Here is a 17,706-nt window from a genome sequence, read left to right as displayed (position 1 = left end):
ACACACATACAGTACACACACACACTCCTTCCTAGTATACAACCATACTATATATTCCCTTGTTAAGACTGGAGTTACAGCAAACCAAGAATAGTCTGCACTGCACACTTTCCTTGTCTTTCTGTCTTTTCCTTTTCTTTCTGTTGCACTCAATGCATTGTTCCTTAACCCCAGAAACACAAGCTTCCTGTTATTCCCTCCCATCAGGAGCATAGTAAGTCCCTGACAACAGCCACAACAGAGAGCTGAGAAAAGCAATTAGCTTGGTCATTAGGCAGGCGGAAGTCATTACTGCAGTTTCTGGTGCATTCCCCACCTTCCCTGTCCCCCTTTCTGTAAGCTGCCAACTCCCACAGTTTTTCTCATCATGGGGCATTGTGGGAGTGTGTGCATTTGTGTGTCCATGCACTCCCACAGAAAGCAGCACACAACACACACACACACACACGCCAGTCATTTTTGAAGCGTCGTTGGAGCTCTGGCCAATTGTGTTGCCAAATGCTGGGGCACATAGGGGAGCAGCAGGGCTGTTTGGAAACCAACATTCTGTACATCAATTCCTGGCTTGTAGAACCTTAGCTCCACCCTGGAAGGATTGAAAGTGTGAACTGCAACATTGAATTTACTACTTAGGGCTTAGCTGAAAATCAATTGAAACACTGGACCAAAGGCAAGTCAATGACCTTCACTGTCCAAGTGAGGATGGACGTACGGTACAGGGCCGTAGCCATGGAGTCAACATTGGGGGGGGGGGGGGGGAAATCTGCTGGGACGATTTCCTTTCATTCTTTTTTTTACGTTTAGTTATGAATATGATAAAACAAATTATGATAATTTCGGACATCGTGCGTAGCATATTACTATTTTCTATTAAGCGTAGCATATTAATATTGTCATATCAATAAATTGGGGGGGATATTTTGACCAGATTTGAATGGGGGATGTGTCCACCCTCAATATATATTATGATTACGGCCCTGCGGTACACAAGAGTCAAACATGAAGCTGAGGAAACGTCTCCTTTCCATCCTGAAGAACAGGCTACTTTCCAAAAGATAAATGCAGTTCTAACATGCTGAAACAATTTCTGGCTGATAATACGCTTAGCCTGTGTTAATTGGGCCTGGCTCAATAAGAGGAATAAGACACACTGAGTTAGGGTGTGACTGATTTAACCCATTAGAAGTCCATAATAACAATTTCGTGCATGTGGTGACGCTACAGCCTGCCATGCCTATTCACTGCGTCAGTGCTGTCACTTTCTTCTTTCCTTCAAGTAAGTTTAAAAACGACAAAGCCTAATTATTATATTACTATATCATACAATAACAAAACAGGCCATTATCTCTAACGAGGACAATTATATGGAGAGTCAAGGTTTATTACTTCATAATTACAGAGGTTGGACAATTAATAAGGTCAACGCTATGATAGCAATAGACTAAGGCTAAGTCCATTATCTACCATAACTTACAGTATAAGGTACAGTATCAAGTATGTGGAGTGGTAACTATGTCTCAAGGCTCTTCTTTCTAGTTACCTACATCAGAAGGATAGAGAGGGTGGACAGAGAACTAGAGAGAGAGAGAGAGAGACAGAGAGAGAGAGAGAGAGAGACAGAGAGAGAGAGAGAGAGAGAGAGAGAGAGAGAGACGGAGATAGAGAGACGGAGATAGAGAGACGGAGATAGAGAGACAGAGAAGTGTAAGGTAAGAGAGAGAGACTGAGAGATAGAAAGTGAGAGAGAACGTGAGAGAGAGAGAGAGAGAGAGAGAGCGACACTGAGAGAAAGAAGGGGAGTGAGAGAGAGAGGAAAGCCTCTCTGGCGAGCATGGCTTCCGTGACTATCACAAGGATGTGAAGCTGACTCTAATTCAACAGGACTGTCATAGCTCATGAAAAAATCATGGCGTATAATCAAATCGGAGTAAAAACCCTGCGCTCGGCCTCATGGGAGGCTCCCCGCGCCCTGAATATTTCATGTAATGGAGGTTCTCGCCACCATGGAAACTCTCAACAGTTCAGCATTGCGTGCAAATATTGACTGTAGTGCGAGGGGCTGAGGGCCGGGACAGAAAGCCCTGGCCACTGAGCCTGACTGAGTTTTATAAATAATGGTAATCACATGTGACACAGCTCTCAGCAGGGGGGCCGGCGGCCACTCATAACCTCATAGTGAATGGGTGTTACAGCGCAGGACCAGAGCCGGAGCTGGCAGAGAGACACTGAGAGAGAGAGAGAGAGAGAGAGAGAGAGAGAGAGGGGGGGGGGGGAGGGAGAGAGGGACGGGATGGGAGGGGAAAAAAAGTGCCTTGATGCATATGAATTGACAAATGTCTGTTTTGGCTGCTGAGAATGGAGCTCAATTGTAGGTCTGTGGAAACATCAAAACACAATCCAGGGCTGACATGCAGCGGGTGAGGACAGAGCAGCCGAAAGGAGGGGAGGGGGAGCCGGGCTCAGAGCGCTGCGATGGGGCTCAGCTCCTGGTGCTGCTGGGTACACCTGGAAGGAGAACACAGATTCCAGACATCCATGCATTTGCTGTCGGCCAGGCTTAGCTAACTTTCCCTTTCATATATATTTTAATGATACGGAATATATATGCAAATTCAGTGGAAAAAAAGAAATATATACACAAAAAGTTTCCCACAAACACACTCACACACACACACACAGAATACTGACGCCACGTAGAGACACATCACTCAGCGGGGCCGAATATTGACAGTGTGAGAGAGTCAACTAGCTGTGTGTGTGCGTGTGTGTACAGACTGTGTGAGTCCGTAATGGCTGTGAGTGGAGCTGTTTGCATGTATTATCTGCTCCTCTCAGACATGGTAATTGAAGCTCAGTGGTGTTATGAGGCCGGGTGAGAGGGAAATAACAGCATCTCCTCCCAGCTAATGCAGAAATCGGATCCTGTCTGCAGATTTACAGAGGGGCTGTGTGGTGTCTGTGCCCGTAAGCCAGAGCATTACGCCTGATTTATCAATCGCCTGTTTATCTCTCTGTGTGAGAGAAATCCCAGTAAATTTTCATTATGAGATGAATGGAGGAGAGGGGTGGGGTGTGTGTGTGTGTGTGGATCTCACCCCATCAGTCAGCTCTGTGGTCTGGAGCAGGGGGGGGGGGTTACATTGTGCTTTGTTTCTGAAATGTTTGTTTGTTAGCTGTGGATTGTGTGAATAACAGTGAATAGACACTGAATAATCTGACCCCCATCCCCATGCCGTAAAGTTTAACGGCAAGTCTGTTGTTGAGTCATTAGATGGTGTGGAGCCAACAAAGAAGTAATCACAGCTGGCTCTCTGCAGAGCATCATATCACACAGGACCGTGGCCATATGGCTCTGTGTTGTAAGATAACCAACGAGGGAAACCCCTCAATTAGCCCCGGAAACAGTCCTTCTTTAAATTGTTCTAAAAATGCTCTCCGCAACTTTCCTCCCTCACTTGCCTCGTAGGATTGCTAATATCCCTGCCTTTCCGCAGGCCACGTGTGCATTTGTGAGTTTCCCAAACGAAGTTGATTCGTAACAAGGTCACCTGTCATATTTACCTCGTCGAGAGAAGCCACCAGACATGCGTGAGAATTGTCTCCACAACGTCCTGCAACGTCCCAGAGCGCTGTGAGGTGCTCTAGTCCTTCCTCCTATATGTGATGTCATCGTGTCTGACCTGGTTCCTCAGGCTTCTCTGAGAGGAGGCTGTCACGCGATATCGCCCCCCACCCCCCGCCCCCGTCCCCACCGCCTCCTTGGTTCCCATTGGCGCCCAATCCCAGGCTGCTGCTGGGTAGACGGGGCCTATTATATCATCCATAATACATGGATTAATGCATATGAGTTCATGAGGTCTTGTTTCAGCAGCCCCAAAGACTGCTTCACCGATAGTCGTCCGACTCGACCAAGACTTAAAAGCAAACAGAATACATTTAGGAAGTTATGCAGATTCGACATGAAAGCTTTATGAACGCGAGGAGTGCAGTCCTGTATTCTAGTGCCTTGTCTTCATAATGCAGTATGGTTCTCTGGTTGAAGAACAAGCAGCAGTGAGGCATGAACATTGATTTCAGTTACTGTATATTTTGTATCAACCTAACTCTCTTTATCGTTGTACACATATATGATATTTAGTCAATCTGATATATGCCTGAGTGTTCCTCTTTGCATCAACACAGTTTGTTTACCCTTGTTTACTGCACATGTTTACTTAGCTCCGCGCTCAGTTGGTGTATCTGAAAAACACTCTCTTTCCGCTCAGGAAACATTTTGTTTAAGCTCCGGTGTGAGAACACAAAAACAGCTTTCCCGACATCATTCAGGATGTAATTACTTTTAGAGGTTGCACAAATAACAGATGGAAAGGTGACCTTTTTACAATATTTATTTATGCCGTGAAATGTAATCTCTCCCTGACTGCCCTTTTGTGAAATGAACAGGGGGAAATTATGCCCTGAAATCAAGGGCCAGAATGAGTTAGGAGGGCACCTTTTGACAATACAGGCAGAGAAAAAAAGCACTCAGAACTCTCCTCATATTTTGGAGATCATTTATTGGCCAGCATTGTGACACTCGACCAAAATATGCATACTGCATCAAGGGCAAAGGATGACGATATACTGTATAGTGCATGTTGTAGACATGTTGTGTTGATAATCATCTCTCTCCTGTTGAGAGTGGATGAGGATAGCAGGCAGGCAGTGTGTGCACTGTGTGCACTCTCATGTTTAGCTCATAGCTCATCATTTTACAGTCAACTGACCCCGATAACCCACTTCTACTGCTGTGTGACATGTTAATTTCTGCCTGACTGGAATCAGGGTCTGCAGGAACAGTCCACAGCCTTAGTGCTAAAGTCCCAGCACAGGACTGGGGCAAGAGAACAATCCGGTCCTTTAAAACAACGTGTGGCTGAAATTTGTCAAATCCCACAGAAAATTGTTTCTTACCGGTGTGTGTAATTTTCATCCAACACCCACCTCTCTACCACCTTTTCTCCTTCCATCTCTTCTACGGATAACTCAAAGCTAATTTGCAATCTCTCACCCATGGTGGAATTGATGTCTCATCTAGGTGCAAGGTAACAGAATTATGTGAGAAGAAGGGAAAAAAAAGAATTATTTTGATTTGGGAAAGAGGATGATTCATCTTGATTATGCAGCTATCCCTAGCAGGGTGAATCCATCAGGGCTTGGCTACAGAGTGACTGACACCTGGAAGAATTAGCACTCTGCCTGCAACAGGGTGACTATGACAAGGAGAGAAAGAAGGAAAGGGAGGGAAAAGGAAGAGAAAATCAATCTTGTCATAGCTTGAGGGTAGCACTGGTTTCACTCACTGGTTTCTCACTGACTGTATTGCCTCTTTTGTTAATTACCCTACTGAGAAAAAAGCACCCAGTACTTTTTAATTAAATTTTTTAAATGTTTATCCTGGAAGATGCATGCTGACTTCCCATTGGACCACTTGATTTGGTTGAGGAAGTAAGGGGGATCTTTAAAAGAAAACAGGAAGCGGGATTGCAGTTGCAGGTCATTTTGTTGGCTGCTGGGCCTCAAGCTACTTCTCATTGTTAAGATGAATCACATTTAAAATCTGTATTTTAGTTCTGGCTAGTTATGGATTTTTTCTTTTTTGGCCAACTGCGCCAGGACAAAGTGTTTGGGGTGGGAACAGGTGGAAATTCAACAAGCAATCTTTCTCTGAGAAGTAAAGTTTGGGCTTTCTTCAGACGTTTTTCCGGCATTATTCCAAATAACCTCTGCTCCATAAAATACTATATAATCCATACAATCCTACTGTATACATTTTTCAGGCTTGTGTATGTTTGATTGGAAGAAAACTTCTAAAACAGTAATTTCTATAACTTATAATGTTGATGAATAAGCTTGTTTCTTTTTGTTGTTGTGAGCCCAACAGGGGTCCTTTTTCAGGTTTTATTGAGGTAATGGCAACTGAAACACACACACACGCAGATATATACCGCTAATTAAACTTCCTCAACTCCAACTGTCAGACACTCAAACCAAGCCTGATCACCCATTCACAGAAGCGGTGAATAGAGATGATTATGGGAGGATAAGGGAGTATTTAAACAGGAGAATCTGTGTAAGGGGAGGCTGAGAGGCTGTTGAAACAGAGAGATGCACCTCTTCCCTCCCACACCCCCATCTGGGAAATATCCACCCTTGGTGAACATCTTCTGCAGGCATGAAGACACATTCAAACTCAAGTGTTTACAGCTTGGTGAAGTATAATATAAGGGAAAACATAATGTAACTATATTTGGGAATAAGCACTTAGTCTCTTTTGAACATTTGGTTACTGAAATCAACTTTTCTCTCAACCTAATTAGTGGTATCAGCACTAAAGTTGGGCACAGTGGCGATGGTACTGTTTCTCCTGTCATGTTTCGGAGATAAATACATTTCAGAAGTTTACAAGGACTACCCTAGAGGGTAGCTTCCCTGGCAGCCATCATGTTTTTGTTTTTGAAGGCCAGTTGTCTGGCCTGAGGGGAAGTGGCTATGATTAGAAACACAGCAGGGGGAACCACAATCTGAATCTATTTTAGAGTTCTCCAAGAACAACTGTTAAAGAACATGCCTTTCTCCCCATAGATATATATAAAGACTAGATGTCTTACGCCGGAGTCTTGAACGTCCGCACATGGCGGCCATCTTGCTACAGTCAACTCGCTCACCCATAACATTGTGTTGATGCTACATGTACTTTTTAAATGACCATAACTTGCTCAATTTTCAACCGATTTTTAAACGGTTTGGTTTGTTATCAACATCAGAGATGTTGTTATGCCACTGCATACTTCTGTTTTTTTTTGCAGTGGCATAACGACATCTCTGACGTTGATAACTACCCAAACCGCTTAAAAATCGGTAAAGAATGTTGCAAGTTATGGTCATTTAAAAAGTACATGTAGCATAAACACATTGTTATTGGTGAGCAAGTTGACTGTAGCAAGATGGCCGCCTGTGCGGACGTTCGACTCCAATGTCTGGCAACGCGGACGAGACATCTAGTGTTTATATATATCTGTTTCTCCCTACTCTGACATCCCAACAGCTGTTCTGGAACACACAAGGACACACCAATGACAAACACTGGACAACGGCCTACCCCAATGACAACGCCGTCACTATGGGGAGGGCCTCCAAAAGACGGACACCAAACCTAATTTGGAAATCAGTTTGTCTTTGAGGGGGACTTTGAAGGGGACTAAGGTGGCTGGTGTGTGCCTGGCATTTCACACCTGTCATGTGTAACACCTCTCCAATCTTTTGGGGTTCTGCCTTGTTTCTTATCTCCTCTGCTGCTGAGTTGAACAATTCCTTTTTCAATTTGGGACAGGTGTTGCCCTTCATTACAGGCTTCACACCTTTATCACACACCTGAATATCATCAGACAGACAGGCAGGCAAGCAGGCAGGCGGGTAGGGAGGCAGACAGGCATTGCAACCATGTTTCCCAACATGACATGGATTGCCAAAAGAGTGTTGGATCCCTCTCTAAAGTTTATCATATCGAAGCAATGTGCCATCACAGCAAGCAAAAGTTGCCACTCTATTTCTTCATCTCCCTTAGTTACTGTAGGCCTTTTTGCTTCAGACAATATGCGGCCTCTCATGTCTGTCCTGTTGATGTTGATGAATGTGTGTTTGTGTGACTCCCAGTAAACACACACACACACACACACACAGAGACACACTTGCGCCCAACTTCTCATAAACCATACAGCTGCTGTGTGAGTTGATAAGTGTAACTCGGGGCTCCTTTACCTCCCCATTCTTCTAACGGTGGGTGGTGTTTTGAGTCTATTGTGTCAATCCCAAACACCAGAGAATCGGATCACTCAGTTGCTATGCCAAGCGATTACCTTGGGCCCCCCGGGGGAGGGGGGGGGGGGGGGGGGGAGTGTTTGTGTGAGGACGTGCGTGTGTGCTGGTACATGAGTGAGGTTCACTCGCTGCGCTCCTGCTGAGTGAACATCTGTCTGCATAACAGACCCTTCTAATAACAGTTAAAGCCGCCCATCCCCCGCGGAGCTCACCCCTCTTCTGCAGACAGACCACGTCGATGTCAGCCTGTGGGCTCTCACCAGTGTCCGCCCAGGTGGCCTGGCCAAGCCGTAATTAGGTGAAGACTATCTCAGACAAACACAAAGGGATTTAGCAGGCACAATGTCTTCGAGGAAGTCAAAGCGGCTGACTCATAAATGGACACTAAACTGTGTTCTCTCAAAATAACACTGTAACTCGGGACCTATTTACAGTGTGTATACATGCAAAATGCATTTTGGACGTCAATTGAAAGTATTTAGATTTTCCGCTGAGTCCTCAAAGCCTTTTGTTACCGTGAGCGTAGTGCACAGCTCTGTGGACTATTACAGTATGATACAGATCCACAACGAAATGGACTGAAAACCTGGGAAGAGGTGATCTTTGAGGCAGTGGAGGTCCAGTATGAGATGACAGGACTGGACGGATGAGCCTTAGAGCTTGGCCACGGGTGAGATGTATAGCCTCTGCTCTACGGCTGGAAGAAAAAGGCTTGAGCTTATACAGACAGTAATTGCATCATCAATTATAGCTGCTAAACGCCTTTCAACTCACAGCTGATACCGCCACTATTAACCTCTCCGCACCTGACCAAGGTGAACACTAAATCTTTAGATATGACACACACCAACTATGCAGGTACACACTGGTTACATGAAGACAAGCTAGTGAACACTCACATAAACAAACGGTCACACACACACACACAGAAATACAGAGGAATGGATTTTTCTGTGCTTCAAAACTAGTACTTCAATAAATTGCTGCTCAGCTTTTTTTCTACCCAGGTATTGACTCCACTGCTGGCTAGGAATGTGCATGTCACCTGAATCAAATGAACTTTTCCTACGGTGCTGTTCCGTCGAAGGACACTTTGTTTGGAGTGCATGTTTTTAGAGGAGCAGAGAGGTGACCATCGGAAAGCAGTAGTACATAGAGATGTGGTGAAGATGTTTAGATACCCTGTGCTCTGTGTGCTTGTGTGTCTGTATCTCAGACTGGGAAATCAATACTGTTCCCAGCCTAGAAAATGTCAATATATGTCACTGTCTGTGTGTGTGTGTGTGTGTGTGTGTGTGTATGGGTGTATACCTGAGTGTGTGTGTGTGTGTACATAATCCTGTGTGTGTGTGCAGAGGTGTGTGTGTGCAGAGTCACATCTCTGTAGAGACACAGCAGGTCCGGTGGTATTGACTGGAGCTGCGAGGTCCCACATCCAGGAAATGAGAGATGATTCAGAAGATGTTGGGACCAATCTATACTACACCTCCCAGGATGCACTGCTTCTGGCATCCCTGTAGGACTACATCTGCAAAGACATTCACTGTCATTAAATGATGTACATTTAACAGACGTTCAACTCTTTATATTGTGTGAGGTTAAAGAGGCCCAGGTGCACATAGGTACGCTCACCGGATGCACTGCATTCTTCACTCTTTTTACAAAATGACCCAAAGGTACCCAATAGATTACTCATCACTACACATATTTTGGCATTGCAGATAGTCATTAACTAACCCTTTCACTGTAAACATGTCTACTCCTATAACAATAGTAATATAAAGTGTTCATGTAGCAGATTCTTTATCCAAAGTAAAGTTCGAGGGGGGTTGCAAAGGCCTTACAAATGATCTAACCTAAGATCCAACTTGTTTTCTTGTTCCCAGAAATTCCTGAGAATTGGAAAACAAGAACGTTTTGGTGATTCACACCTGTGTGTGTGTGTGTGTGTGTGTGTCTATGTGTATGTGTGAGTTTGGGTCTATCTTTATCTGTGTGCGTGCCAGGGGCAGCAGTCTCTCTTACCTTCTCACCACTGGTCTCAGGGCGTCATGGTGACCCAGGGGACACCAGTCACGCTATGGCAACAACATGCCAAAAGAACGCAAGTACTTCTGGCAAGCTACATTCAGGTTCAAGATTAAGGTTAGGACGGAACTGAGGGGGGTACTGTCCCCTTGTCACCTGAAGGGAGATATCGAATCTACGCCAAACTCATACATAGGATCATGTGTTTCTCGCTTTGTGTTATAGTTGTGTTTCAATGTTTGCTCGCATGATACACAGGCCTCAGCACTTGATGAAGCAAGGTGTGTGTCTCGGGATGTTTGCTATGGATGAAAATACAAGCTGGTGTTTTTGACCTGCCATGGGGACAGTGGAGTAACCACTTCTGATTAAATGACATGGTAAAAAAGATTAAGTGGTTATTAAAGCCCCCTAACACACTACACATCTAAAGAGAGAGAGAGAGAGAGAGAGAGAGAGAGAGAGAGAGAGAGAGAGAGAGAGAGAGAGAGAGAGGGAGAGGGAGAGAGAGAGAGTTTGCTCACTATGCAGTTTTTTGTCTCTAAGCCTCAGGGTTCTATTTTCAAACAAGAATCAATGTTACTGCACTTAGAAGTCAATTGAAACTATTTTTCTGCGAGTCCTCACCCTGTTCATTTGCCTGCAGGGTCAGGGAAAGGACACATTGGTTATGATAAAAGACAGTTTATGATGAAAGACCATTTTTACAGCTTGGTCACGCTTTGACATATTATTAGCCCATTGAGTTAGGAATCCTCCCTCAGTCTCTCCAGATTAGTAGGAATTAGGAATGTCTGGATTACAGCCAGTGTTTCAGATTGTTGTTTTTACCTCCATTTCTCATATCCTGTCAAATGTTCTCTTACTTTCTGTCTGTATGTCTTTGTTCCCATCTCACTCGTCACAGGGTCCATCCTTCTGCTTTAACTCACTTGATTGAATTTGATAAAGTCAAATATTCAAGTAAACCTGCTTTATATTAAGCGTGCACACACAAACACACACACACACACATGTGCACACATATACACACAAGTTTGCGTGGCAATTCTTTGGGGGATTTATATTTTAATCACCTTCAAAATTGTGTATTCCCTAACCCAAACCTTAACCCTAACACTAACTATATCCCTGTCTCTAACCCTAACTTCAATCCGAAAACTAACCCTACAGTAGCTCCCAACTCTAACCGTAAAACTACCAATAGCTCCTAACCCCAACCCTTAATGTCAGTCTAACTCTAACACATATTCTAACTATAAACCCCCTAATATCCCTTAGGAATACTTGTGAGGACCAAGAAATGTCCTTTCAAGTTCAATGTTTCCTTAGTTTATTGTTCTTGAGGGGACATTTTAACCCCCACAAGAATAATTAAATATGCCCCCATACACACAAACTTGCACACATACACACACACACACACACACACAAACTGGAGCAGTGAGTCTGTGGCCCAGCCATATTTTTTTAGGAAATGTTGTCATCGAGGTTATAGGTGGGAGGCGTTCTCGGTAATTACTCTGTCAGTACTTTCTTGAAAAGGAGACATGATGTCCTCTCAGATCGTTCACCACACTCTGGAGAGCAGCAGTGTGCATGCTCTCTCTCTCTTCAGCTTCACTAACACCACCTCAAACGGACAAAGTCTTCACCACATATGTAAAGATAGGCAGACAGGCAGATATACACACACACACGCGCGCACACACACACGCACACACACACACACACACGCTCAGACAGCCACAGGAATGCAGCTTCGAGGAAGCACACAGTGCAGAGTCCACACTTTCAGCACCATGGACAGAGACTAAGCGTGTCAGGTTTGATGGCAGAGGTCTGGTGGCAGAGCAGCTGTCTCTGTGGCGCAATCGGTTAGCGCGTTCGGCTGTTAACCGAAAGGTTGGTGGTTCGAGTCCACCCAGGGACGTACTTCTTTTCATATGCAAACAAAACATGCAGTGCCATAAATGTGTCGCTCAACTGTTAGAAGTACAATAAATTCTCATCAATGCCCTAATTCCCATGACAATATAAATAGCCTTTGATGTACTACCTCGCAAAGGAAGATTGCTGTTTCATTTGCGTGTCCATATCCAGGTTAGCAACAATAGATGATTAGAAGCAGACCTCAATTCCTTCACTGAATATATGAAACATGCGACACATACAGCAGAATTCTTTAATAAAGAAATGGGATTGGTCAAAGAAACACAGGGATCAACTGCATTTTCCTACGTGAGGACATTTTCTACGCTTCCTCCAGATATATGAAGATGAAAAGGACATTGTTATGTATTGCTCTATTTGCAGTAATGCAGGACCAATATAAACCTATCAACCCTAGCAAAGCCTCCCCCAGATTAATAAGAGGCACCGCCATCTCAGCACTCGTCTGTTCATCCTCCCTTTTTTCCTCTCCTCGGTTTATGACAGGAAGTGAGCCGCGGGCTTAGCGAACATTGGGTGCACTGAGCGTAATTAAATCAAGCTTTAAAATGTAAATATATCATTAAACAATATCTGGCTTCACTAGCTTTAATTGATGCTCCTCCTGGAGGTTCAGGAGGCTGTTAAACTCCTTGATGTGCTGCATGGCTGTGTGATCTCTGGTGATGGGCCCTGATGGAGCCCTACTTTTCTGCGACCTCGCCGACACCTCCAACTGGCAGGCCTGTTGGGAACTCGACCGGGAGGGGAAGAGGAGGCAGAAGTGAGGGCTAAAGTGACGGGTCTGTTGAGGCTTCACTCTGAGGACCGCGTCTGGAACAGGGTAGACGGATGGGAATCCGAAAACACAGCACTCACAGAAAGAGGGAGAGAGAGAGCGAGAGAGAGAGAGAGAGAGAGAGAGAGAGAGAGAGACAGAGAGAGAGAGAGATAGAGAGACAGAGAGACAGAGAGAGATAGATAGAGAGAGAGAGAGAGAGTTAGATAGATAGATACATAGAGAAAGAGAGCAAGTAAAGAGGGAGAGAAAGTAAAGCGTAAACCAATCCACTTCACATATGTACTACTGCCACATAAGCTGATTGGGCCAATGTCTTGAAACAGATTTGAGTGTGATTCATTATTATCCTCTTCAATGCGGTCACTACACGTCATGCATCTACTTGTAATGGTTGACAAGTGGAAGCGAAATATATACTTGAGGTTCTGAAGTTGTAAATTAACCTTCTTTTTTGGTATGGTTGGAGTTGCCTTGATTGAGTAGAAGAGTAGGGGGTCTCAGCAGAGAGAGCAAATAATTGCTCCTATTATTGGATTCTTTAATCTTGAAATGCTTAGAGATTAGTTTGAAAAAGACCAAGGTGATGATGAATATTGTGAACTTCTCCTCTCCCCTCCCTTCCCTCTCCTCACCTTCCTTTTCCTTCCTCTCCCCTCCTCTCCTCCTCTCCTCTTCTCTCCTCCTCCAGTCCTTCGTTAGCCAAATCCATTCGTTCTGTTTCAGCTGCCCACCTGAGTCATCTCCACTCCCCTGACAGAGCCACAGCAGCATCATTAACTTTCACCATCCCCCGTTAATAATCCTTCATAAAAATTCACACAACTGTTTATCATACACACCACACATACATTCTTTTTTTGATATCCAGCTCCCTCACTTGTGACTGCAAGGGAAACTACACAACAGTTGCAGAACAGTTGGAAGTGAACCCCTCTGTCGTTGGCAAGAACACATTTCCTAGTCAGAGCACTAATGTGCTACAGTACGACTGAATCATTTAAAATAAGATAGCTTCACTGCTTCCCTGCGTGTCTTGCACGACAATAGTTTTGGTCTAAAATGACATTTAAAATGTCGACTTTCTCCAGGCCCAGGGTTCAGTGTCAATGTAATTCTGCGGGTCTCAAGATGTAACCTCTGTAACAGAGAAAGGGTGGGCGGCGTTTCTCAGAGCTGGGGCTTTTCTAGATGAGCATACATGCTAGTTCATTAAGAATGGCTAATTAATGTGAAGGAAAGCAATCAGGATGGACACACCTGTCTAATTACATGAAAGCTTACAGTGTGGGTTTGTCTCCTTTGGTGGAGGGTTTAAATCTCCAGACTGAAGACTCCCACCTGATGACCTGACGTTTAATTAGAGGAGGGGAGGAGGGCTGAGGGGAAGGAGGATAGGAGGATGGACATCCTTGATTAGTCACATGGCTACTCTGGACCCAGAAGGCTAAAGGGAACGAGTTAGCGTTAAGTCAGGTAAAGTTTTAATAAAGATTGGAACTATTTGGAAGCCAATGATTCAGTGTGTCACAGTTACTGTCAATGTTGTGTGTGTTAGACATTGTATAGTATGGTCCAATAAACTAGACATTTTCAACCTTACTCTCTCAGTATACGGACTTGACTGTGACTTGGTTCAGCCTTTGTTTCTATAACTGCCTCTTCTGGAAAGTTTACAATAGATGTTGGAAAATTGATGCAGTTTTTGCTTCTGTGCAGGCCAGTCAAGTTTTTTCACGTCAAACTATATGGACCTCGTTTTGTGCATGGGAAATAATCAAGCCAGAACAGGAAAGGGCCTTCCCCAAAATCTTACCACAAAGTTTGAAGCAACAGTATTGTCTAGAGTGACATGTCATACTTAAGCATGAATAAATCCATCAGTGGAATGAAGGGTGTAGCCCAAATGAATGGTAAACAGCCCCTATTGTTAATTTAGATTGATTTTCACCCAATGAACAAAGTGAGGTCTGTATAGTTTTGTTGAGTTTGCTGTGGAAAAACTTGATTGGCCTGCAGCTGACCTAAACACCATCAAACACATTTGGAACACATTCTAACGCCATCTGCAAGCCAGGTCTAATCACCCAACAGTAGTGCCCAAACTCCCTAATGCTCTTGTGGCTGAACAGGCACAAATTCCCACAGACACACTTCAACATCGTGTAGACAGCCTTCCCAGAAGAGAGGCAGCTGTTATAGCCACATGGGGGACTACTCCATATTATTGCCCGTAGCTTTGGAGTGGAATGTACAAGAAGCTCATGTCGGTGTGATGGTCAGGTGTCCACATACTTTTGGCAACATATAGTGTAGATATTAAATAAACGCTTACTGGATTGTGCTGACTGAGTTTGCATCAACCAACCACTGTACCATCTACTCAATTGATGTTTCTACACTACTGCTGTAGTTTTGAAGCTGGCTTCCAGAAATAACATATTGGTTAGCAAACCCCCCCTGGCAGAATTCCTCTCCCAGGACATAAATAGACTGGTTTGTCCATCAACAGGTCCTCTGGGAATGGGGCTTTGCCTCCTGGGGTGCCTCTGCTTGTGCGTTAAGGCGTCCTGAGAGAAGCCTGCCTGAGGCAGGTGATGGAGAGGCTCCTATGCTGTAAACGAGCTGATTGAAATCAACTGGAAAGCCCCCCCCCCTCTCCTCAGCAGGGCGAGTGCCAGATGGGGCAGCCATTTATGCTTCCTTTTATTCTGTTTCCCCGGCATATGGACAAGTGGCATTCATTAGGAGGAAGATGAAGGAAAGAGAGGAAAAGAGAGACTTGAAAAGAGAGAACGTAGGAGACAGAAAGAGAGAACAGAGAGATATTAATATAGATAGGGGGATGGGAAAGGGAAGGGAGTGAAGAGCCATTTAAGGAGGAGAGGAGAGAGAAGATGAAGTGAAACATGGATATGCATAAACGTTGGAATGTATTGTGATTAATATGTGGATAAATACTTTAGTGTCAGAGTGATTTTGGTCCATCGGCCTTCTCATTGATTCATATTGTTTGAATGAATTGAAGGAGACCATAAATTATATCTGGAAATTATAGCAGAAAAATAAATAAAATATAGTCAATGTAAAATACATTTTGCACATTTTATTGGAAAAGATGGGAAAGATTAGAGCTTCTGAGAAAAAAAGTGCATTTAAAAGTAATAGGATGAAGAATTAGGGCCAACTTAGTTTCAAAAGCCTTGTCCAAGTCTTTCTAGCAAGCTGGGGTATGCTTGAACACCACATGGTTTCTGTGTGCTGTGTGTGTTTCTGTGTGTCATGTGTCTGTGTACGTGTAAGTGTGTCCATGTGTGTGCTCTGGCCAGTGTTTGTTTGGCGTTGTTTTGATCGTGGTGCGTGTGTGTTTGGGTTAGGTTGTGAGCGTGCCCAGTGCAAGCCTGATGGCGTGCCAAGTGCTCCCTGTGGGCCAGCTGTGTCTTCCACTCTGCTCAGTCACCGTGAACACCGAGGAGACAGAGTGCTGCACACAAAACCACTTTCTCCCTCGCTCTCTCTCTCTCTCTCTCTCTCTCTCTCTCTCTCTCTCTCTCTCTCTCTCTCTCTCTCTTTCGCTCTCCCTTCCTCTCTCTGTCTACCTCCTCTACCCCTTTCTTCACTCTCCTTAACTTCCTCCTTCTCTCCCTCCTCTGTCTCTTTTAACACCCTCGCTCTCTCTCTTTTCCCTCACTGTTTCTGTTTTACCTTCTCTTCTACAATCTCTTTTTTCATGGTGTGTTTGTTTCCCCTCTTCCGCCTGCCTCTCTTTTCTCTTTCATTACTATTTTCCTCTGTCTCTATTTTCCTTTCTCTCTCTCTCTCTCTCTCTCTCTTTCTCTCTCTCTCTCTCTCTCTCGTCCCCACCCTTTTCTCTGCTTATTCTCTTGCTAGGTCTCTCCCCCGGATTATTCCATCCGGCCATTTCTCACCATTCCAAATGACCCCAGCTTGCACCGTTCTCCACTGTCTGAACCTATTGCATTAGCTGTTGTTCTTGCCTTCCTCCCTCCCCTCCCCTTCTGCCTGTTGTTGTTGTTGTTGTTGTGGGTTCAGTTAGAAACACCGACCCTCCACCCTGACTGTTGGTTCTCATTTACCTCTCATTACCATCCCCAGCACAGCATTGAATTAGGGGCTTGTGCCTGTGCTGTCTCTGTGGGTTCAATGATTGAGCCGTTTTTAAGGTGATTTCCATTGAGATGTGCTGCTGGCCCATTGCCTGTGACATGTCACATGACTGCTTTTATACGACGATAGGAAGCTGGTCACTTCCACTTGGCTGGTAAAAGCGTTTGTGTGTGAGTGTTTAGAGGCACACACAAACACAGATGTGCACACACACACACACACACACACACACACACACACACACACATTCTGCAGCTCAGTCTGTGAAACAGCTATTCAAAGTCCACAACATTTACATAAAAGAGGACATTTTGGGCGCTCTGGGACAGCTGACCATTTCCACAGTGTACACACACGCAAACCAAAGGTTTGTTTTCAGGTCAAGATCAAACGGCTCTTTCATTGGTTGATCCTCGGGTGTCATAACCTTGAATAGGTAATGTGGGACTGATCGATTCATCAGGGAAGGAAATCATAGTAAATGAACTCAAGAGCAACAGTACTGACAGAGATGCACACACACGCATGCCTGCACTATCGACCACAATCACACACACGCACGCACGCACCCACACACACATGCACACCCTGCAGTCTGCATCTGCAATATGTTTAATAGTAAAGCTGCTGTTTTACTTTCTGCGTCTGCAGGTATGCAAGGGTCCGCTAGGGTCTGTGTGACGTGAATGTAGTCAGCAGAGGCTGTCCGTGTCCGCATTCGCGTTGGAGTGGGCCCATGTTCAGGCGGGGAACGTGCAATGTTCAAAATACGTGTTGGATCCTTCTTTTCTATCCCACGCACCAGTCCAATTACCACCCAGAGATGATGAGCGACTTCTCCGTGACAGCAACAGTAAATGGTCCATTACATCCCATAATAGCTTTTACTTAGACATAATTACCACAACAGGGTGTCTTTGGGAGCTACTGTAGACAGGCCGACAGTGCATTGATCCAGA

The 17,706-nt window shown here is 44.7% G+C and overlaps 1 non-coding gene across 1 annotated transcript; it reads left to right on the top strand.

The window, feature by feature from the left end:
• The first annotated feature begins 11,747 nt into the window (after positions 1-11,747).
• On the top strand, positions 11,748-11,821 carry trnan-guu (transfer RNA asparagine (anticodon GUU)). Its single transcript has one exon. It is a non-coding gene; the product is annotated as a tRNA-Asn (tRNA).
• Positions 11,822-17,706: the final 5,885 nt, after the last annotated feature.

The sequence above is a fragment of the Hypomesus nipponensis genome, chromosome 23, assembly GCF_054491055.1.
Source record: "Hypomesus nipponensis isolate SF chromosome 23, ASM5449105v1, whole genome shotgun sequence".
Classification (NCBI taxonomy): Eukaryota; Metazoa; Chordata; class Actinopteri; order Osmeriformes; family Osmeridae; genus Hypomesus; species Hypomesus nipponensis.
This window is presented reverse-complemented; position numbering and strand designations above follow the sequence as displayed.